This window comes from Carettochelys insculpta, chromosome 3 (genome assembly GCF_033958435.1).
Source record: "Carettochelys insculpta isolate YL-2023 chromosome 3, ASM3395843v1, whole genome shotgun sequence".
In the NCBI taxonomy this organism is placed as follows: Eukaryota; Metazoa; Chordata; order Testudines; family Carettochelyidae; genus Carettochelys; species Carettochelys insculpta.
Genome location: NC_134139.1, coordinates 206156287 through 206179662, shown reverse-complemented (window position 1 = coordinate 206179662; position 23376 = coordinate 206156287). Strand labels below are relative to the sequence as shown.

The 23376-nt window shown below is 51.2% G+C and overlaps 1 protein-coding gene across 1 annotated transcript in view; it reads left to right on the top strand.

Annotated features, from left to right (window-relative positions):
* Positions 1 to 23376, top strand: part of XKR6 (XK related 6) — a 311536-nt gene that overhangs the window by 188208 nt on the left and 99952 nt on the right. The gene's annotated exons all lie outside the window — the stretch shown is intronic.

Below are 23376 nucleotides of genomic sequence, written 5' to 3'. Positions count from 1 at the left end.
TATGTGCACCCTGGGGGTACGCCCAGGTCTTCCAGGGGGCACATCAGCTCATCTAGCTATTTGCCTAGTGTTACAACAGGCTACACAAAAAACCACTAGCACGGTCAGTGCAGTCTAAAAGTTCTTTCAGACAATGAGTTATTTCTACTGTTTCACATGCCTTATGCTCTAATGTAAGTGCAATGTTTCTATTCCAAGCCATTTATGTGATAATAAGACAATAGAAAGTCAGCAAGTTTTCAGCAGTAGCCTGCTGTGAGATTTTCCCATGTTTTTGTACGTAAGTCGTTTTTAAGTGAGGTGTAACTGGGTGGTACGCCACACAAATCAGACTCCCGCAAAGGGGACAGTTATCTGGAAAGGTTGAATGACACTTGTTTCAAGACCTCAGATCACCTTCGGACCATGTTTCTCCACCAGTGGTATGTGTACCCTTAGGGGTAGGCGAGAGAAGTCAGAGTACTTTTTTTTTGAAAAAGGTGTGCTTTATAAAAACAGGTTGCGAAGCACTGCCTTACAGGCCCTGGGGCGGATGAGTGTTCATTTAAAGCTTTCTCTCAATGCTGGTTTTCTGGCTGGTCTAGCCCACTAGAATTAGCAGCAGGATAGTTTGCGCTAGCCTGATGTGGGTCCCTATCAAGTGCCATTCACTCTGCATGAAATGCATGGATGGTATCTCGCAAGGAACCTCCCATCATCATTGTCTTCCCATCCAGGTGACTGCAAAGCACATGGAGTGGGAAGAAGCAAGTGAGGGTTAGGCAGGCTGAAGGCAGGACTACAGCTTCTGGATCCAAACGTTCCCCGCGCCCGCCGTGTTTGCTGTCGTTCAGAAGGAGCATGAGCTCCCTGCTGAAAAGGGGACAGTTCTCAGAGCTCTAAAACCCACATTCTCACGTGGGTAGAGCTTCTCCATCGCTGTTTACTGGGGTGCTGTCCTTGCTCTCCCATTCCCGGTGGCTGTTGGCGGCAGCAGGGGCAGAGTTAAGGTTGTCCTTGCAGGGGAGAACACTAGAACCGGAAAGGACCTCAAAAGGTCATCGAATCCAGTTCCCTGTCCTCATGGCAGGAACAAGCACCATCTGCATCAGCTCTGTTAGATATTTATCCAACCTGTTCTCAAGTATCCCTAATGAGGGAGACTCCATAACCACCCTAGGCAATTTATTCCAGTACTTAAACACCCTGATGGTTAGAACATTTTTCCTATTGTCCAACTTAAACCTCCCTTGCAGTAATTTAAGCTTTTTGTCCTCTCATCAGAAGTTAAGGAGAATAATTTTACTCCCTCCTCCCTGCAGCACACTTTTAGATCCTTGAAAGTTGCTGTCAGGTCCCCTCTCCGCCTTCTCTTGTGCAAACTAAACAAACCCAATTCTTTCACAAACAACAAGAAGTTGTATGGCACCTTATAGACTAACAGCTATTTTGGAGCATAAGCTTTCACGGGCAAAGACCATCTGATGAAGCGGGTCTTTGCCCACTAAAGCTCACGCTCCAAAATAGCTGTTAGTCTATAAGGTGCCACACGACTTCTTGTTGTTTTTGAAGATACAAACTAACTCTGCTCCCTCTCTGATACTTGTCATCCAATTCTTTTAATCATTTTTGTTGCTCTACTCTGGACTCTCTTGAATTTCCTGAAACTGGTGCCCAGAACTGGACACAACACTCCAACTGAGGCCTATCAGCGCAGAGCAGAGCAGAGCAGAAGAATGACTTCTCATGCCTCCCAGACTCATGTTTGCCTTTTTTTGCAGAAGCGTCACGCTGTTGACTCATACTCAGCTTGTGGTCCACTAAGACCCCCTAGGTCCCTTTCTGCAGTTTAATTTAATTACCAGTTTTAAAATGCCACTGTGAGAGGATTAGAGCTGGTTAAAGAATTTGCATTAAAAATTGCCAGCGTTTGTTTTTTTTAAACTGTAAACCAAATAACTGGTTGCAGCGCGAGGGATAGCTCAGTGGTTAGAGCAAGCCTAGGATTGTGAGCTCAATCCCTGAGGAGGCCTTTCAAGGTTCTGGGGCAGGTTAGATTAAAAAAATGTGTTGGGGATGGTGATAGGTCCTGCTATGAGTGCAGGGAACTGGAGTCAATCACATCTCAGGCTCCCTTCCACTTCTATGAGAGATGTACATCTCCATGTTTAACTGGTGTCTCAACATTCCAAATAATGTAATCATTTGAGAAAAGTTTTGACTGGAGAGAAATGTTTATTACCTTGATGGGATCGAAACCCCCCCAAAACATTTCAAGGTTTGAGGTGTTTTTTTCATTGAGAATTTAATTTTTTTTTTATGACAAATGCCAGGGACGGCCGATGTTGTTCCCATTGTGCAGGTGGAAAAGCTGAGTCGCAGAGCTGTACCCTGTCCTGCCGTGGCTGAGTGGGCATAATGATGGGTAAACTAGGAATTGTGTTGGAGTGACTCAGGTCATGTTGTGGGGCACTGAGAAGAACAGTTGCCGTATCGGAGGCTTCAGAGGAAGCTGTTGTGAGGAATCGGCTCTCAGGGACACGTTCTCCCAGCCCAGCCCGAGATTTAAAGATGGCTGATATCTCGCAAGGAACCTCCCATCATCATTGTCTTCCCATCCAGATGACTGCAAAGCACATGGAGTGGGAAGACGCAAGTGGACTGTGCCCTGGGCTAGGAGGACTCAGAACCATTCCAGAACTCCTGTTTATATTTTTAAAAATATTTATAGTTCAAAGTCCAGAACGTCTTGTGCTTCATCTGTATATCTGCTCCGTTTTCTGAGCCCTGCTAAGCCCTCTTGGGCTGCATTGCTGGAGAAATGTTAGGGGCAGGAAAAGATGGAGACCGAGTGCCTGGCCGGTTGTGCTTTTTGAGCAGAAAAGAACCCTGGCGTTTCAGGACTTCAGGGGCATTTGATTTTTGAAGGTGAAGTTTGAGGAGAAATCCTTGCTGCACCATTATTGGCTGAATCTAAAGGCCATATGAAAAGCCTTAGGCCTGGGTTCCCAGGGTCCGGATGTGTGAGAAGAACACGGATGACAGCGAAGGGCGTGTGTTGTGTTGCCGATGAGTAGGATGAGCACGTGCGTGTTTTGAAGCGTGTTGCCTGAGCTGTGAGTGGGTGTGTTGTTCCGCCTGGGAAAAAGTGGCACGCGTGTTCTGTGTGCAGATTGTGTTACGCGTGCGTGAGTGTCATAGTGTAAGTGCGTGGAGCCGGGAAGTGTTATTTTGCGTGGCAGTTGTGCGGCGCGGTGTGATTAGTGATGGATGTGCGTTGGGTGTGTCTGTTTCATGTTGCAGGTGAGTGGTGTGTGAACAGGCGTCATGTGTGAGTGGTGTGTGCATTCAAGGTGCGTGCTTGGAAATGTGTTCCATGCACACGAGTGTGTGTGTGTGTGTGTTTGTGTGTGTGCTACTGTAGGTGACAGCGTATATGTACAGGCTTGCAGCTTGTGGGCATAAATAATTTTTATGGAGCCTTGTTTGAACGCGTCTGGTCCCTCCCCTGGTGAAGCGCTCCCCAGTCAGCCATTCATTAAACCTTCCCGTTCAGTGTCTGAGGAGGGAGCAGAGGGGAGGGGGCTGTGGGGGGGGGGGGCGGGGGCTGGAGAGGTCATTTCAGGCAGCGAGCTGCAATCGCTGCAGAAGTGACATCCTCTCTGCAGTACGGCACGGCTGCCGTGTGCCGGGGACGTGGCGTGGGCGGGAGGGGAGATGCAACTGAGCGAAGGAGTCTGGGAAACTGGTGACGTGAGCGGTGGGTTTTGTCCGGCCGCCGCAGCCACGTCAGAATGCAGATGAAATGAGCAAAAGTGCCTGGAACGCTGAGCAGCGTGGACGCTCCTCCCTCGGGGTCCCTCGCCTTTCCGTCCAGGGCTCGCCCTGAGGCAGCCCTTTCCCCTGCCACTGCACCTGGAGCGTGGCCCTACCTGGCAGGCCATTGGCATTAATTCCTGTTCCACCCTCCCGCTCCCTTTCACCGTCGTCCCAAGGATGCTCCCCATAGAGCAAAAAGGTGGGGCTACTTGTGGTTGTTTTGGCCTCACCCTGAATCCTCATTTAATAGCTGCCTCCCCGCCCCCGCAGCATACGCGTTATCCCCGCTTGCTCCTTCCCAGCCTCCGACGTGGCGGGGCTGCAAGCGCCGGTAGGCCCTGATTAAGACAGATAGGTCGGTAAGAAGCCTTCAGTGTGACTGGAATAGAAAGCGCTGCTGCTTCTGGCTGCTGGGAGGCAGAGAGCCAGAAAAACAGCCGTGTGCGGCAGATGATGACTTCACTCCTAAAGTGTGGCCTTAAAATAGCAGCCTCCCTCCTTTCATCTCCCCCTCCCCTCCTCATTTGCGCCTATTTCCCGCTGCCACGCTTCGGTTTCTGGAGGCCCCGCCCCAAACGGCTTCGTTTTACACACTCTGTCCCGGCGTGCTCCGAGAACCAGCACGGATGGGTCCCCAGCCCGGCCTTAGCTGTCTCCTGGCCGACGTCTGGCCTAGCTCAGCCACCGGCCTCTGAAGGGAGTACTCCACAGGCTGGCAGCGCTGCCGGAGGGGGCGCAGCCCTCCTTGGAGAGCGTCTGGGCAGCGTCCTGCAGTGAGCACGCCAGAGGCGGCTTAGACACGCTCGTGTCGCTGGGCCGCCCTGGGGCCAGGTGGGAGGAGGTGCAGGAGGGGCACCCTGTCAGCACAGCGCTGGCACAGGCAAGGGGCCTGCCGCGTGGCAAGGGGGTGCCCTCAAGGAGCATCACTGAGCCTCACACCTCCTTTACAAAGCTGGAGGCCAGCATCCCCAGGGGCTGGGCGTGGGGCGCAGCCTGCAGGGTGCTGAGTGCCATTGGCTGAACCTGCTGGACTCCTAGAACTCGACAGCCACGTCCCCCCGCCGGGCTGTAGTCCGGGGCTGAAGGGGCAAGCAGAAGGAAGTTCGCCCCACCCACGTCACGCTCCTCCGTGTATTAAACCTCCCAGAAGCTCCGCTTCCGGGAGCCTCTTCCTTGCTCACAGAGGTTTGCTGGGTTCAAGAGTTGCAGGGATCGAGAGGAACAAGAGGCCTGCCTGGGCCTCGCACCCCGCAGTGGCTGAAGGGAGAGCTGCTGGGCCTTCGTCTGAACCTGGCCGCGGGGACCAGAAGGCAGCAGGTCACACAACAGCAAACGACGGCAGCAAGTCGGAGCCCAGATCCAGGTGGCAGGGAGAGGGAGCCGGGCCTCAGCTGCCTGGGCTGAAGTCGGTGGCAGCTGGCTCTGGCCTGAGAGGAGAGGGCCTGGATTCCAAGGTCAGAAGGAACCACTGTGACCGTCCAGGCTTGGCCTCGTCTGGCCCAGACCTCACCCCGGCATCGTAAGAACAGATCCAACGGGAGAGAGCAGTGGGAGTCGGTCGGGGTGTGCCGGGACTGTGCTGGCACTTCTCAGATCCCCAGAGGTGCACTGAGAGGCCAAAGCAACGAATCCACAACACAGAAGGTCCCGAGACGTGGAAGGGCCTCGGAGAGGCATTGGGATAGAGAGTTTTCTTACCCAATCCCCACTTGCATCCCCTGAGCACCAAGGACAGCGGGTTCCTGACTCGGCCGCTCACTCTCTTGTGACTCAACCGGTGCAGCCCGGTCTGGGCCCTGAGGGTGAAACAAAGTCATCACGACGCTCCTGGCTGAATGTAAGAACGGCTGTACTGGCTCAAACCAGTGGCTTGTCTGCCAACGGCGGCCAGTACCGTGTGTCCCGGAGGGAATGAACGCAAGAGGGAATCATCAAGAGATCTACCCCCCGTTGCCCATTCCCAGCTTCTGACAGAGGCTAGGGTCACCGTCCCTGCCTGTCCTGGCCAGTAAGCACTGGTGGACCTAACCTCCAGGAATGTACCTAGTAGAGTCAAGTCGTGAAACTTAAACTCAAAATCCCGCTCCCCCCAGCCCTGGCTCAGCCTCCCAAGTCCGGCATGGCCCCAGTTCAATCCCCTGCTGTGCAGCCCCGGTTTAATCCCCTATGGCCCAGCTCACACCACCCCAGCACACACTCAGCTCCAGCTCACCACCCCTCGCACACGGCTCTGGCCCCAGTTCAACCCCCCCGGCCCCAGTTCAAACACCCTGTGCATGGCTCTGAATCAACCCTCCCCTGCAGCCCTAACCCCCCAAAGTCTTAACCCCCGCCCCAGCTTCAACCCACCATCAGGCTTAACCCTCCCCAGCTCCTCCCTCAACCCTAGGACTTACCTTTCAAAAGGAGCTCCAGGTGCGCCTGCTGCTTCCCTGGCTTCAGAACGTGCGTTCCACCGGTGGAAAAAGCCGCCCCCAACTTATACGAAATTCGAGTTCTGGGAGCGTGGGAACAGAATCCTTGCATAACTCGAGGGATTACTGTACTGTTTTTTTGAACGCTTAAAGTTCTGGCCCTTCCCAAGATCCTCCAGCAAGGAGTTCCACAGGCCAACTGGGCGCCGTGTAAAGAAAAACTTCCTTTTGCTAATGTTAAACCTGCTCCCATTCATTTCATTTGGTGACCCCCAGTTCTTATGTTATGGGAACAAGTAAATAACTTTTCCTTATTCACCTTTTCCACATCCATCATAATTTTATAGACCTCTATCCTATGCCCCCTTAGTCTCTTTTCTAAGATGAAAATTTCCAGTCCTGTTTGAAGCCCCTAATCATTTTTGTTGCCCTTTTTTGAACCTTTTCCAATGCCCAGATATATTTTTTCGAGATGAGGCAATCACATCTGTACACAGTATTCAAGATATGGGCATACCATGGATTTATAGAAAGGCAATTAAGATATTCTTCCCTTCTAAATACATTGTCTGCTCTTCCTCCTGCTGTTATCTGATTTCTTTTAATGGGTGTGGGGTTGAGCCCAGAATTCAGATAAGAGCAGGAGGGGAGAGCAGACCATGTGTTTTGGAGGGGAGCCCAAAACATGTCTAGATTTGTGTGTGCTTGTGTATATAAGAGGGAGGGAGGGAAGAAGAGAGAGAGAACTGCTTTGATCAGGGGAGGGAAACAGAAATATGTGATATATTAGAGGGGGCATGACCTGGAGAACTATCAGCCCACACAATTCGCCCCTGAGTTAGTAGCTGATTTGATCTCGGGAGGGCAGATCCTGAGAACATTTTTCCAGCCCAGCTTGTGTGACTCAGTGACTGGAGGCTTTGATTATGCAGGAGGTCAGAGTAGGTGATCCCCATGGCCCCTTTGCAATCTATGAATCACCAGCAGTACCTGACCTTAAAAAGTTGTCTTAGAACTTTATCGTATTAAAGGAACAGCCACATCTGTTGCCAGCACCCAGATCCCAGGCCCCTCTGGGGGTTCGTTTCACTGTCAGTCCCTGCTCTCCCCTGTGCATGCCCAGCATGCTTCTTTAGTGGGTGGTCCCTTTAAATCTGGCTGTGCCAAGCAGCTGCAGTCCTCACCTGGCCATGTTGGACCTGGCTGTTGTGGGTGCACCTCTGCCTGGTGAGTCCTCCAAGTTCCTTTCTCTAATTCCCGCCTTTTGGGCGGATTCTTTCAGCTGAGCTGTTCTGCTGCTCCGGGATGCTGAGTAAAAATGAGTCGATTTCCCTTCCCCCAGCCTCTTAAAAATCACCCGTTGGAAACACAAGCCTGCGCGCGTGCTGTTCGCATCGTGGAAGTTTTGTTATAAGGGACGGTATCTCTGAGTGGCCCGTGCATCTCTCAGCATAGGTCCTTTCTGTTTGTGCTTCTCCCCAGTTGGCTAATTAAGCCACTTTCCTGTCGTCAGTGGGGCAGCGGCACCGTTTCTGACCCTGCCCGGAGAGGCTCCCTCCTCTAAAGACAGTCTGGTCTAGTTAGTCCTGCACTGGATTAGGAGCCAGGCCAGGGGCTGTTGTCACTAAGCCGATACGTGACTCGGGAGTGCCCTGTCCACCCAGTCATAGGCTATTCTGGTCTCAGGCGATGCTGATCCTGTGTATATACATGATGAACTGTTCCTGGGAGTAAAGAGAGCTGCACTCTCTGGCCTGCTGCACTCCCCGCTGGGAGCAGCAGTGTGGATTCGAGCCCCTCCTCTGAATCAGGCAGAGAAAGTTCAAATCCCCATCTCCAGCCTTAAACGCCAGGCTGCAGAAGTCTGTGTAAGCCCCAGAGCTCAGCTCTCTCGTTAGCAAAAGCCGGTCCAATGAAAGATACTCTCTCCCTCCCTCGTCAGGCTCTAGGGTTGTTCTCTCTCTTCAGCTCAATGGATATTTGAGTTAATTAAAATGGAACAGCTTCAGCAGGAGAGATTACGAGTCCTCCATCCCAAAATAGGCAGTTGCCACTCAGCAAACAGGGCGGTGGTCCCTATATTTTTAAGGTCGTTACTCTTTTCAGCACCCCTTCACTCGTCCAGAGCCTGGGCCAGCGGTGGGGACAAGCTGGGAGGGGTATGCAGACGGGATGAGAGGGTCGAGGCTGGGATGGCAGCTGGGGGGGGCGTGTTCCTTGGGCTGGGAGTGGGGTCAGAGCCATGGGCCAAGCCTGGGAGCACAGCAGCATTCCCTGTGAGCTGAGCACTTGGGCAACTCCGCAGGAGAGATTCAGGTGCAGCCCAGGTGATTAGCAGAGCGCCCACAGAAACCCACAGGGGGCAGCGTGTGTTTCTACTGGTGGTGCACATCCCCATGTGAGTTGGTGCACAGAACAAAATTTATTCTCCCCGGGAATGGAAGGAAGCCCTGAAGCAGAGCCACCCGCTGGGCCCACAAGACAGATGCAGCTCCATTCTGGCCCACGGCTCCATGCAGCATCATTCCTGCCCCTAGCCACAGTACGGCCTGGGAGCTGCAGTGGGCAGGACCAGAGTAAAGCTGAGTGGAGGCGATGCTACACGGTTCTGCTTCCCTGTTCTGGGGGATTCGGCCTGGGCCGAACCACACCACCTAAAAGTTCCTCCCTGCCCCTTTCCAGGGCTGTGCCTCACAGTCTGGGGCACTGCTTACTCTGTAGTAAGCTGAGTACAAATCACTCGTCCAGAGCGTGGCCTCAAACCGGCGTCTCCTGACCCATGGGCCATGCCCTGCCCAAGGTACACAAGTCAACGCCTGCCTGGTTTTCTGACAGTGATCCTGCAGTGGTTCCCCAGCTGAAATGATCAGGTCACAGTCACAAGTTGTGAGTTGACCCGTCCTTCATATTTTTGGGGTTTATTTTTTTGGTGGTAGATAAATTATTCCGCTGAAAAACACTGCCACGCTCTCATCGCTTGCTGCTCCAACAGCACCAGCCAGGTTTCCCTGTTCGTTTTCAATTCCAGGGCATCGATTCCAAGGGGTGTCAGTTTGGGGCGAACCTCTCATGTAACGTGGATGGCTGAGCTCCACTGGGAGTTGCCAAGCCCCCGAAAGTAATGGATGTTTGCAGTGACCGTTGGGAGCCTGGGAGGAGTGACTGCTGTGGAAATACAAAAGACGGTGGTTTCTTCCCAAGTGGGGTCAGTGGAGACTTTTATAGTGAAATAACATAAGGGAGAGACGTACGCGGTGTGTTATTATCATAGTTAGCTCAGTCCAAACCCATTTTGTCTGACTGCACCTGACTTTGTTACTAGACTGTCTGCCTGTTACACCACACCCCTCCGTGGCTGAACATCCTGGTTCTACCCATCCTGGAGATAGATAAGGGAACTCAGGGACAGCCTTCCTGTACAGCACTACAGTGGTAGCACTTTAGGGAAGATGCGTCTAGGCTGATGCGCAAGCGTCTCCCATTGGTGTGATTAAGGCCCTGAAAGGCATTAGCTCCGCTGATGGGAGAACCTCTCTTGTTGACATAACGTTGTCTACATGGAGAGTGGGGTCTGGATGGTAGGCCTGGCCATCATGATTAGGGCCGGTTTACAGACAAAATTGAAGTCAAGCCAGCTACGTTGCTCAGGGGTGTGAAAAAATCCACACCCACTGAGCTAGGTAATTAAGTCCACTTAACTTTTGTGATGCCAGTGCTAAGGTCTTCTATTCAGCTAGCTACTGCATCTTCACGAGATGGATTAACTGCAGCAGTGGAAGTCCCCTCATCACCATAGCATAGCTGTGCTGCTGGAGCAATTCAAGTGTAGACAAGTCCTTGGTGACTTGCCTGTGTCACATGTTATAAAGTAAATCTGTGCAGAGCTGGGAACAGACTCCAGTTTTTCTGTAGCCCAGTCTGGCTACGTCTACATGTGAAGCCTACATCGAAGTAGCTTATTTCGATGTAGTGACGTCTACACGTCCTCCAGGGCTGGCAACGTCGACGTTCAACTTCGACGTTGGGCAGCACCACATCGAAATAGGCGCTGCGAGGGAACGTCTACAAGCCAAAGTAGCACACATCGAAATAAGGGTGCCAGGAACAGCTGCAGACAGGGTCACAGGGCGGACTCAACAGCAAGCCGCTCCCTTAAAGGGCCCCTCCCAGACACAGTTGCACTAAACAACACAAGATCCACAGAGCCAACAACTGGTTGCAGACCCTGTGCATGCAGCATGGATCCCCAGCTGCCGCAGCAGCAGCCAGAAGCCCTGGGCTAAGGGCTGCTGCACACGGTGACCATAGAGCCCCACAGGGGCTGGAGAGAGAGCGTCTCTCAACCCCTCAGCTGATGGCTGCCATGGCGGACCCCGCTATTTCGATGTTGCGGGACGCGGATCATCTACACGTGCCCTACTTCGACGTTCACTTCGAAGCAGGGCGCTATTCCCATCCCCTCATGGGGTTAGCGACTTCGACGTCTCGCCACCTAACGTCGATTTCAACTTCGAAATAGCGCCCAACACGTGTAGCCGTGACGGACGCTATTTCGAAGTTGGCGCCGCTACTTCGAAGTAGCGTGCACGTGTAGACGCGGCCTCTGTGTCTTAACCTCAAGTCCATCCTTCCTCCTGTATAACTTGCTGCTGTGGGAAGCTCCCACCCAAACCTGGGCGTTTTGTGCTAAAGGTTACTGCAGCTTGCTGCAAAGTATCCAGGGCACTGCTCATGCTTGTTCGAACATTGACTTCCAAACAGTCACTTTCATACGGTGCATGATGCTCAGGGGGTCCCTAATAAACAACACAAAACCATTTGACGCAAGGGAGAAAGGTTCTTTAGGCAGCAGGCCCTGTGCTCCTGCGCTCTGGGCATTTTTAGCCATTGTGATTTGAAGTTAGATCTTCACTACCTCTGCTGGTTTGGCTCCTTTGACAAAAGCTATGTGGAGTCCAGTGACAAACCTCTCAGTAGAGTCTCTGTCTGTTGCAATTATTGACTGTCCCACCTTCCATTTCTTAGCCCGACTTCCCAGAAAAGCAGCACATTCCCAGGGTGCTGATGGTGGATGTATCTGGCGATAAAAGGTAGCACTCCTCTGTGTTCTTAATTTAGCCTGCTTGAACCTCATGCTTCTGGGTAGTTCTGGAGAGGGTAAGGTTTATGCAAGTGACATGCATGTGTAACACTGACAGACCTGGGCTGCTGGCCCTAGGGATAGAACCTGCAAGCAGAGGGTCTAAAGCCCTACACTCTACCACATCAGCTGGCTCTCAGCAGAGACTGGTATAGCAGACTTCACTCACCCCAGATGAGGTCTCAGTACTTCTGGGTACTACACATGTGTAACCCACACACCTAGGGTGTGGGTCACTGTCCCACGTAGGCTAGGCTACACTACCGCGATCTTCCGAAAGAAATTGTTGCAGATCTCTTCCCAGAAAACTTCTTTTGAAAGAGCGTGTCCACACACAAAAAAGCAGATCCAAAACTCAATCCACTCGTCTGATAGATATATAAGGTGCCACAGGACTTCTTGTTTATTTTGCTAGAGAGCGTCCATGCAGCCTCGGCTTTGTTCAAAAGAACCAGCCAGGGATCAAAAAATCCGGTGCCGTGAAGACTCCTCTTTCGAAAAAGGGGCCTGCAAAATGTTTATGCATGCTTTTTGCTCCGGAAGAAGCTTTCAAAAGGAGGCGCTCTTCCTGATCGGGGAGCAGCAGAGGGCCTCCAGACGAAGAGGCGCGTTCTTTCGATTCAGATTGAAAGAGCACAGTTTGTGTGTAGATGCTGCGTGTGTTCTTGTGAAAAAGGGCCGGATTTTCCAAAGGAACTTGCTACTGTAGGTGTAACTCACAACCTATGTGTGGTTAACTGTCCTTTATACTGGTACCTAGACCGCTTCACAGAGAAAGAATAAATGTGCTCTACAGCCTAAGCTTGGTGACAGCTGGCCTTCAGGTCAAGCTGGAGAGATACCTGCACTAAGCTCTAGTGGTCCTAAGTTTACACCTGCCTGTGGGCAGATACATAGCCACAGCAGTAGTGCCACTTAGAAAGACTGAGTCTTCTCTGCAGCTTTAGTTTAGAGCCAGCTGGCCTTGAGCTCCTCCTGCAGAGTCACCTGTGCTAAGCTGGAGAGGTCCCAGGTTCAAGCCCACCCGTGGGCAGTTTCATATGCATAAAACTGCCTTCTATGTAGCTATTTCCTGATTTGTGGCTATTCCTCTTCTGGCCGCATGGTTTGCACCTGCCTGCTGGGAAGTGAGTAACGCCAAAGGGGCTGAGTGATAGCAAAGTAACAGAGGGCCTGGGACCATGGAAAAGCAAATGGGGCCACTCTGAAGCAGGGATCTGCACCACAAGAGGCACCAAGCAATGGAAGGGGACAGGAGAAACGTTGCGGCCACTTTCAGGGTTCCTTTATCCGAGGACAGATGGGAGCACACCTGTAAGGGTAGGTGATGCTGGCCAGAGAGGGGGTGTGGCTAGGACAGAGCAGTCCTTCTGAATTCTGGTGCTGCCAAGCACCTGCACCTCCATCCACTGCTGGGGAATGGAGCAGCAACTGTGCAGGGGAGGAGGGGGCTATGCCCGGTAGGTGAGGCAGAGGCTTTGGGGCGAGGAGGCTGGGCCTCTGGGAGGTAGAGCCAGGGCCTGGGGGACAGGGGATTGAGGCTGTTTGAGCCGACGCTGTCCTCAGCCAGCGCTGGCCATACGCAGCATAGGACGCTACTTAGCCTGGGGCACCGTGGTGCCCTGCACAGCTGCGTACTTGGCGTAAGCCTGAGGACGGCCCTAGGCCAGGGTGTAAAGATGCACCCAGACCGGGAGACCCGGAGGGACGGTGCCTACAGCCAAAGGGAACACAGGCTGGACGGTGACGATTTGCTGGAATGGATTTCTCACCCCGCGGGGCCTTCCCTCAGCACTTGTGGCTCTCCCCTGGGTCTGCACTGAACTGACGCCTCCTCTGGGCGTGCCCCATCAGCTAGGCCTCCCAGGGAGCCGTCTGGGGGTTTGACATCCACGAGCCAGCTTGGTTTTCTGGGGGCTCAGGGCTGAGGAACCAGGCGCAGGGCGTACACGTTCCCCTGCCGTACACCCTTCTCAGATACAGCCACAGTTATGTAGTCCCACGTCTGAGGAGACCTCGCGTGTCTCATACAAAGCTGGCAGCAGGGGTAGTACATAGGCAGCTTGGGGGCCCAATCCAGACCTCCTGGAGTCCTTCAGTGGACCACAGCACCTGCTAGGACTCGGGGCTTCATGTGCCAGGGATGAACTTCCCTGCCCCCAGCCGCCAGGTGGGGCTTCACCCAGCCTGCCTCCCATGGGGCAGGAGCTATTTGTTACTGGAACAACCTGACTCATAAAAGACAGAGTTCACACATCCTAAGCGCTGTTTTCCTTCAAGCTCGGATACTTGCCTTAACTACTCCGCAAAAGGCTGAAATGTTTTGGGGCTTTGTCTGTATTGAGGTGGACAGTCAGCGACACATGGGCTGGAGATGGATCTCCCGGGATATCTCTGGCACTCTATTGACCTGCGCACCTGCAGGTAAGGCTGCTTGCTGCTCCCGTTGGCCATGGATCATCACTCCCAGCCAATGGGAGCTGCAGGAAGAGATGTGAACTAGGACACTACTTCCCACAGCTCCCATTGGCCTGGAACAACAGTCTGCAGCCAATGGGAGCTGTAAGTAGCCATACCAGCGGACATGCAGGTAAATTGAGTGACTAGCCAGGGGCTGACATTAACAAAAAGCCTCCAGTTCACGGGCCGCTTATTGCCTATCCCCGATCTATCCACAGATCTACCGATAACAATTGTACTTGGCGGCCCTTGCTTGAAACTTCAGCCTGTGCCTGAAAGTGAGTCAGTGCTAATATTTGCATCTCTTTGACATTTTATCTAAGTACATCCTCAGAGTCTCCGCTGTAATTGATGCCAGTTCTCTTGGAGGCTATTTTTAGGCACTTCAGTGGTTTGGTTTTATTTTTCATTTAATGCCATCCAAATAGAAGCCAGAGGCCCTGGGTATATTTCACAGCATTGGGGGTGTCGGTCGAACAGGGGCAGTGGCAGTGTGAAAAATGTTCCTCTGGAATGCAGAGCATGACTATGTCTTGACCAAGAAATTTGAACCTTGGTGAAAAGGAATTGACTGCCCTGGAGCTCAGTTAATCAAAGTCCTTAGTGGTATGTTCTCATGGCCTGTGTCGTATCCTTGCCTGCAAAAACCCCCATCTCTGCTTGCCCCTTCCCAAACAACTGAGCCTTCGTTTAGGGTGAGTTTTAGGCCAGGTCTACACAACAGACTTATAAATCAGTATAACAAGCTCACCTTGGGCTATGTAAAATCCACACAAGTGAGCCACGCAGGTATACCAGCCTAAACTTCCATATAGATTAGGGGCCAGCAACCTTTCCAAGGCAGAGTGCTGAAATTAGGCCTTTCGACCTCTATGTAGGGACCGAGTGCCGGTGATACTTTTTTAAGGTCACTAATAGTCCTCCCTACAACAGCTTCAGTCATAAATCAGTGAAGATGCAGAGCTTTGCCGTTTAGCTGGTGGTTGGCAGCATTACCTGGTCTTTCAATCCGCAGGCAGCCTGGCTCTGAGCCAGCTCCTGGCTGCAGGGGGAAGGAGGAGCAGAGTTAAGTTCCCACCTGGCGTGCTGACGAAAATCAGCTCCTGTGGTATTCTTGGCACCCATGCTGGTCTTTGCTGACCCCTGCTATAGACAGGGCTGTGTTGATGGGAAGGCTTTCCTGTTGGCATAGCTTCTGCCTCTTGGGAGGTGGATTAAGTACGCTGCTGGGGGAAGTTCTCTTGTCGGTGTAATAGAGTCTGCATTGAATCACTACAGTCGTGCAGCTGCACTAGTGCAGCCTCAGCGCTGTCTGGGGGGACAATCCTGCGCCCAGGGGAACCACCAGCCTGTGTGTCAGTGCTCCCATAAGGGGAGCAGCCAGCCCTCAGCACCTCCTCTATGCAGCACGCCCCACCCAGCCCTCCCAGCCACCTGGAGGCCCAGGTCCCTTTAAATTGCAGCACCCCAGGGCAACCGCTCCCCTTACCCCCACCTGTCGGCAGGCCTGCCTGACTCTTTGGCATTCCTGGCATAGCTTTTGCAGTGCCTCACTATTCGCTGGCCTTCTCCGCCCTGCCGTTTGCCTCATAAGAACCTAAGAATGGCCACAGTGGGTCGGACCAAAGGTCCATCCAGCCCAGTAGCCTGTCTGCTGACAGTGGCCAGTGCCAGGTGCCCCAGAGTGGACTGAAGACAATGATCAAGCGATTTGTCTCCTGCCATCCATCCATGACAATCAGAGGCCAGGGACACCATTCCTACCCTTGGCTGATAGCCTTTTATGGACCTAACCTCCATGAATTTATCTAGCTCTTTCTTAAATTCTGTTATACTCCTAGCCTTCTCAGTCTCCTCTGGCAAGGAGTTCCACAGGTTAACTATGTGCTGAGTGAGGAAGAACTTCCTTTCATTAGTTTTAAACCTGCTACCCATTAATTTCATTTGGTGTCCTCTAGTTCTTGTATTATGGGCACAAGTAAATAACTTCTCCTTATTCACCCTCTCCACACCTGTCATAATTTTATAGACCTCTATCATTCCCCCCCCTCAGTCTTCTCTTTTCTAAACTGAAAAGTCCCAATCTTTTTAGCCTCCCCTCATACGGGACCTGTTCCAAGCCCCCCATCATTTTAGTTGCCCCTTTCTGAACCTGTATAAAAGCCTCGTCATTTGGGCTGTCCCATGACCTTTGCCAGCCTGCCGAGGACGTGCGTATGCTACCATCGTTCCTTCCCCATGCTTCTGTCGTAGCGTCTAAGAGTAGCTCGAGCGGCAAAGGTGTGGGTGGGGTACCACCGCTGAGAACAGCATCTGTGAATCTAGCTCCAACCCTTCAGCCACGCTGCTGTGAGATTTGTAGATCCAGTATGTGTTAGGAGCAGGATGAGTGATGTTGACTAGGAAGGCTCTAGGACGCACAGGAGGATCAGTAATTCACCTAGCGAGTTAATGCAAAGGCTCTTTCTTCTTCTAAATTGACTGGTTTTCCAGTCTCTCTCTTTTCTTCCAACAGAAGCTGCATTAAGACCCAACATCAGCTTTAGCCTCATGCAGATCATTGAGCCAAACTGGAGGATGGTTTGTGTTTTTTCTTCTCTCCATTCCCAATGTTGTCTCTCTTTGTGCATACTGGTGCCACTGTTCCCTCTAAGCTGAGCTCGTGGGCGGCTGCCCTGGAGAGATTCAGGTACTGCCCAGCTGATTAACAGAGCACCCACTGCTGCTCACAGCCAGCAGTTGTGTTTCTACTGGTGGTGCACATGGCCATATACTTTGGTGCACATAACAAAATTTATTCTGCCCACAGATGGAATAAAATAGAAGGAAGCCTGATAAGGCGCACACGTGCACACTGCTTTCTTAGATTCATGCCTATCAATTGTTGAACACAAATGCCCAGGATATTTCTGTCATTTCTGACGTGTTTTCATGCCAGATCGGGATAAAACGGTCATTAAAAAAATATCCGTTTGGAAACATCAGAGTGACCGTGCCAAAATGTTTTGGCTTAATAATACTGAGGCAGTTTGACAGTGGCAAAATTTTATAGGAGGATATAAAATATTAAACATGCTATATAAAATAGTACAGTAAAAAAGTAAAAAGAGTAACATAGGGCATAAGTGTCTAATTGCCTTTCTGCCTCCCCTTCTCCTCTGGACTCACACAACGTAGGCTCAGTCCCTGATTCTGCTACTGACTTCTTGTTTGACCTTGGGCAAGTCATTTAATGTTTCAATGCCTGCAGTTACTCTTCTGCAAAATGGGATCAATGATCCTTCCATTCTTACACAGTGATCTAGTTAGACTGTAAGTTCTTTGAAATGGGCTGGTTTTTATTATGTGTGTGCTCACAATGACCTGAATTTGACTGAGGGGGATCCATGTGCTACTGTGATAAGAAAAAATAATCAGTGATGTTTGTGAGGCATTGAGATTGTTCTGGCAATGATGGCCATGAAAATGTCCATCAATAGCTAAAATATCTAGAGCTGGCAGAAAATTGGAACTTCTGTCTCCCTGGGACGTCAGATATTTCAAAATTTGTTTTCATCCCAAATCATGATGAAAACTCAAAAGACTGTTTTGTAGACCTGGAAGTCTTGACGAATTTCAGTTCAGAGTAGTCAAAATGCGCTGTTCCACCTTTTGAATCAAAACAAAACATTTTCAAATTCCTGCATTGAAATACTTCAGTCTGTTGAACTGAATGCAGCTATTTTTTCTGGTCTGTTCAACCTTAATCAATGTCCTTCCAGAGCTGCTGTAATGCCTCATGGGAATTGTAGTTCGAAAAGCCACATTATGCTCTATGTCTGGGCTTATCATAAGATACACAGCCTTATTTCCTCTGAAGCTGATGAGAGCTTGCTGGAGTTAGAAAGAACCTGGTGTGACAAGGTCAGGCCAGAGGGCTGCTGTTGATCTGTGTTTCTTGAAGTTTTTGAGACCGCAGAACAACAAGCAATAATATTTTTTTATGCAGAACACCTATGAAAATTTTCTTTAAAAAATTGCTGTCAGACCAAAACAAAAACAAACAAAAGCCCAGCAACATATACAGCAAAAATAAAATGAAGTCATTGAATCAGGTATCCTAGCAATGAAGTGGTACCATTGGATCTGGTTTTAAAAACAGAAAATCTATCCCGTCTGTGCATGTTATCAAAAAAGTGTCCGATGCTTATACAGCATGTCCCAAAAATAAAATAAAATTCCTGCCAGTTGTACGTGGAACACCAGTGTTCTGTGGAACATAGTTTTAAGAAACACGGCTGTACAGTAGCGAAAAGGTAGCCCATAAGGGTACCAGGCCTACTAATTATTGGTGAGGGGCTGCAGGACAATGAGGAGAGCTGGCTGGGAGCTGGTCCAGGCAGATTGAAGCTAACTAACTCCACAACAGGCCTGCTGGAAGCCTTCAAAAGCCTCCCCAGTTAGAAGTATGACAGATTCAGAGGCTGCCTGGCTGTTTCTGAAAGAACTCGAGGAGCGTCTACACTGAAATCAAATGAACACAGCACTTTGTCCAGCAGCCCTCTCCCTCTCCCAGATGATTCTTTCAGGGGAAAAAAAAAGAACATGCACAGATGCCTCAAGGGCCTTTTTTTTCAAAAGAGCAGTCTTCATGGCACTGGGTTTTTCGATCCCCGGCCCGTTCTTTCGAAAGACCGGGAGCTGTGTGGACGTTCTCTGTCGTAAGAGCGGGTCAGTTTTTCAATCTGCTTTTTTGTGTGTAGTCACACTGTTTCGGAAGAAGTCTTTTAGGAATGAGCTTCCGGAAGAACTTCCTTTGAAAGATCGCTATGGTGTAGATGTAGCCAGACTGGCTTAGTAAGTACCAATAATTATACTGCTAGAGACAGCAGGGGAGGGTGTCCCCAGAAGGAATGGCTGGGTTCCCTACCCCAGAAACCATCTGCAAGCCCAAACCCCTGCCAACAGAGGAAGGCTGCTGCCCCAAAAACTGGCCAAGGGTTGGGGGGCCCTTGCCATACTGGGTTTCAGGGGCCTACTTGGGAGGTTTGACTGAGGGCGTGTCTACAGGGAGGAATTGCCCATCACAGCCATAGCAGAGCAAGTATTCCATTTAGAGCCATGTCTGGATCACTCCCCATGTCTCCATAACACTCTTTTCCAGCCAAAAAGGGGATGTTAATCTAGGATAGCACCTCCACATGGAAGTGTGTTCCCGTGAGCTAGGGAAGAGCGGCTTATTCTGCTCAGCTATGCCGGTTCGTTCCTCTGCGTGGACAGGCTGAGTAAAGGATGCTGGGTAATGTCCAGAGAAAGAAAACCTAGTGGGCAGGGCATGAAGGAATAAAATCTAACCCCCCATTGACATGAACGGTACAATCGCGTCCCTTTACTTAGCATAGGGGTGGCCAACCCACAGCTCTCGAGCACATGCGGCTCTTCGAGCCATTAAACGCGGCTCCTTTTCAGAGCAGTGCGCTGGAAACATTGACTACCGCTCTGCACACGCGCCCCAGCTCTGGGGCAGTGGTGGTGGCTCTGGTGAGCCACCAGCATTGAGTTAGCACCAGGGTTGGCGTTTGGGGGTGCCTGGCTCTGGGGGAGGGGAGGGAATTCAGTTATAACGGGGAGCTGGGGGTGCCTGGTTCTGGAGCGGGGGGTGATTGGGTTAGTGTGGGAAGCTGGGGGTGCCTGCTTCTGGAGGAGGGCACTGAGCCATCTGTCTATGTCCATACGCCCTATCTATCCAGATAGACAGACAGATAGATAGATAGATAGACAGACACGTGTCTCGTTGCACGCTGTCCTTGTGGTTCTTTGCAATCCGTCTGTGGCTCTTCATCGCTAACTGGTTGGCCACCCCTGACCGATCACGTTGGTTTTCTGTCCCTCTATTGAGCTTTCATTTTGGAAGAAAGACCCATAGGGAAATCAATGAAGTGACATAATAAAATGCTGAAGTGATTTAACCTGCCTATTTCCCATTAAATCAAGACATAATAAATTGTCTTTTTTTTTTCGGAAATCCGTATACATTATTTAATTTGTTTGAGCTACAGCGTGCTTAGGAAGAGGTATAAATCTGAAGGAATTTATTAAGCCAGGGTGAAATTTATCGAAGGCTGTAAAGTTTTAAAATCTACAACTGTTTAACATTACTACAGAATTATTAATTAGTGGGTGACACTAAATACCGTTAAAGCTTGTATTGTACTTATGAACTAGCTTTGCTCTTCATTAAATATGCACATTGGGCAATAAATCTTTAACATTCTGTAGGGCTTTTTTAAGAGAGGCTCAGAGGGAGCAAACCAAACTTTTGGCCACTCTTTGGAAGGGAGAGTTCTCAGCTCAGCCTAAACGTGTCTCTGTTGTTAGGAATATTCACAGCTGTGCAAAGGCTTGTTACCAAGCGCAGTGCTGAGAAAGGTGCTGGAACCCTAGCGTCCTGGATGAGTCGAACGTGACCAGCATTGAAGCCGTTATCATTCACTAGCGACTTCGTTGGACTGGACACAGTTATATCTCAGATCTTACCCTCTGTACCAATCTTTTTGAATCTCAAAGCTAAAAGAAAGGTTATTAAATGAGACAGAGATTCCGTATACCAATCAAATTCCATACACCAATCACAAAGTTCTTGACGTGGGCTTGCAGCAGAGGCGGAAGAGGCTGCAGTCTTACAAATCTCTGACTCCATCTTTTCAGTCCTTCCAGGCCCAAGTTCATAGCAAAGATGCCTCTGATGTGATGAGTTGGAGTGAAAACAAAGACAGTGGAGCCCCAGGGTCCACTTTGTTCCTTTGCCTGTGTGGAGGGAATTCCATTGTTCTTGCTGTGTGGAAGCAGGTCCAGGATGGAGCCTGTCCCATGAGCAGGTCACCTGCCCATGTCCTTTTTAGTCAATCAGCCATTGCCTCTCTGCTGGTCTGACTGTAGCCAGCAAAGTTCCTCAGGCGCTATTGTCATTTGAACCCTGATTCACTTGACTAGGACCCATTTCACAATAGGTTGCCAATGTCGGCACCCGGAGGTGCCATGGGCCTAGGGGCAAGGTGGAAGGGGGGCCTGGAGCTCTGCCCCCAGAAGGAGAAGGGGCGGGGCTTGGGCAGTCATCACCACCCCGCCCCACGTTCTCTCTGAGTCACCCACTGAGCAGCACACCGAGCTCCGTGGTACTTCCAAGGGAACTGGAGCTTTGGTCGTGGTGTCGGCCAGAGCTCCTGGACCCTTTGAAATACCAGGCCTGGGGGCTATTGCCACCTTTACCCTTCCCCGCCCCATTGGCTGGCCTGGTTGCCAAGCCCCCTGTTGAGATCACCCAGAAACAGCCGTTCCAAACACAAGTCCAGAGCCAGCCCTTAGAACTGCCAGTACAAGACTGATACCTGCAGGTGAGCCAGAAAAACAGAACCAGCAAATCACCAGCTTCCAGCACACGCCTCCCCTGGCCCACTCGGCACAAGCTTTGGTGCAGATGCAGAACACTGCTTGCAACAGTGTTTTGCAGGTTCAGCTCAAAATCTAATTGCACCATGGGGCGGGGCTCTGAGTTACTCAGGGGAGCTGACAGCCGGCACCAGGCCCCTGGGCCAGGTGCGGGGGGGGCAGGTCCATGCTCCCAAAGGGGCGGGGTCTCAGGTGGAAGGGGTGGGGCACCTAACCCCCTGCATGCCCAGAGTGTGTCACGCCATCCTCTCGCCCCACCCTGGACCACGCTGCCCAGTGTTTTGGTGGTGATTTAAAGGGCCCAGCGCTCAGGCCACCAGGAGCCCTGGGCCCCTTTCAATGGCCAGGCCACGAAGCAACTGCCCCTCCCCCACTCTGCGGGCCGGAAGTTACCCCAGTACATTCTTTCCAGGTATTTGGCGGGTGGGCCTGACCGAAATCCTCCTGAGCCGTGTTTGGGGGTGGGAAGGAATTTTCCCAGGACTCAGATTTGCAGAGCCCTGCGGGGTGGGGCAGGTTCCTTCCTCTGCAGGACGGGGCCGGGGTCAGTGGCTGGGTTCAGCTAGTGGAAGTGGTGGATTCTCTGTAACTGGACATCTTTGAGTCAAGATCAGAAGACTCCGGTAACCAGCCAATGGTGGTGGGTCTATGACGGGCGGGCAGATGAGGTTCTGTGGCCGTCAACGTGCAGGGCAGAGCAGATGATCCCTTCTGCCCTTAAAGGCTGAGTCTGTGAGACCTGCCTTTTGGCCTGCTGGCTCTTGGTGTCCTGACCTATGAGTCTGAATACTGCTCTCTGACTGCCCCTGCTCTGAATACGAGGCATGACTGCCCCAGCTAGGAGTCACGGGGGCTTTGTTTGGGGAGGTGGTGGTGTTACAGCAATAGAAAAACTCCTACAGTGTATATTGGCTGCATGTAAGCTTGGGGGTTATGTTGGCAGAGCTCTGTCAACATAGGCTCTGCAATGTAGACGCCCCCTCAGCTTTCATGGAAAAAGTGTTTCAAGTCCTCAGGTTTGCAGAAAAAAAACTGAACACCTGACCTGGGTGTGTCCCCAGGGTTCGGAAAGCAAAAACAGAAGAACAGACCCCAAATCAATTATTCATTCATTTATTTCTCTTTAATCTCATTATTTTAAGACAGTCTTATGGTTTATTATTTTGTTTCTCATGTTGGTGCATCAGCAGTTGGCCGTGCTCCTGGGATGAAGAATTTTGCATTGATTTAGCATTTATTGGAGGCTAAGTTTCATTTCTGCTGTTCCAGGAAATTGAGACCCTGAAGCCAGCAGAAGACGACAGAGTAAATAGCTGGCTGTATAAATTTTGGCTGATACAAGTGGCAGGTAGACACTATATTTTTTCTTCCCAAGTAACAGGTTTCGTTATACACAAGTATGTACAAAGAAGTATCTGGCCACTCAGGGCTGGGAATGTGGAGGTCTGAGAGGCACACCATGCAGCTGGGATTTCCAGGCAGTGACCTCCTTTTGGTTCTCCATCCAGGCAGATATTTGAAATATGGAAAACCTTCCTGAGAATCTACAGCCACTACCACAGAAGTTGTGGGAAAGGGCCTGCCAAGAACCTCTGGCCATGCTGGACCTCAGGGTTGTGGAGGAATCCCCTAGTGCAGCGTTTCTCACACTGGGGGGTCCCACGCCAAAGGTGGGTGGCAAGACAAGTTCAGGAAGGTCGCTCGTAGGGTCACCATCTGTTTGGGTTTTCCCAGCCATGGTCTCCTCTTCAGCCCTCTGATCTCTATCCAAGTGGACTTTGGAAATAAGAAAACATGTCCATGACTTTTCCTGGCCTTCTGAGCCGGGTGGCTGGAGTGGCAGCTGCTCTCAGTCACCCAGTCTGGCAAGCATTGTCCCTGTGTGCAGCAGCACAGAAGAAAAGGTGACAATCCCAGAGCTTGCTGCACTTCCTTCTACACTGCTGTTGCTGGAGGTGGCACTAACTTCACAGCTGGACTCCCGCTCTCTCTGGCCACCCAGCTTGGAAGGTGGAGATGCTGCCAGCAGCAGCACACAAGGAAGAGTAGCAATGCTGCCCTTCCTTCTGCACTGCTACTGCCAGCAGCGCTGCCCTCTGAGCTGGGCACCTCACCAGAGGCCTGGTGCTCTGCAGC